The sequence below is a fragment of the Haplochromis burtoni genome, unplaced genomic scaffold, assembly GCF_018398535.1.
Source record: "Haplochromis burtoni strain Fernald_Lab_line unplaced genomic scaffold, NCSU_Asbu1 Contig_1569, whole genome shotgun sequence".
NCBI classification, from domain to species: Eukaryota; Metazoa; Chordata; class Actinopteri; order Cichliformes; family Cichlidae; genus Haplochromis; species Haplochromis burtoni.
In genome coordinates, this window is record NW_024583930.1 from 32,630 (window position 1) to 33,292 (window position 663).

The following is a 663-nucleotide window of genomic DNA, read 5'->3' on the forward strand; positions in this document are numbered from 1 at the left end:
TTCCCTCTTCCATTTTGTGAATGCTGTTCCAGTGGAGCACTGACGAGCAAACTAACAAAATAAATCCAGTCAATCATGTAAGTCTAGAAAGCAAACTCTAATTAAATAAACTCCATATGTCCATATAGCATAACAGAGATGGTAAATAAATATAAAAAGAAATAGCAGTAATGTTAAACATGCAGCTGTAAACCCGCTTTCAACATAACTATGCATGTCCTGACTTACTCTGATTGTCTCTGCACCACCTGGTAGCCAAAACCAGCAGCAGAGTTACTCAGGGTCTTCCAAGCCACAGGATCAATATTGAAACCAAGTGCAGCATTTAACACTGAGGAATAATGAACACAAATCTTTAAAATCACTGTAAAAGAAGATATTATTATTATAGCACTACTAATCATAATGACATTTCGGAAACTGTTTACGCTGTGTTAGTCTAATTTCATTCTACCTCTCGAGTACCAGAGTGTTTCTTTCATTACCACTAGAGTGCACTAGAGTAAGACAATTTAAAGGTAGCAACTTTTCACTTATAAAACTTTAATGTGGAGCCCATTTTGTTTGTTTGCTTTCCTTTTTTTTTTTTGCCTGTTCCGTTCGGTACTTTAGCAATCAGAATTATTGTCTGAAGGTCAATGGATTTATTTTTCCAAGTGGGTC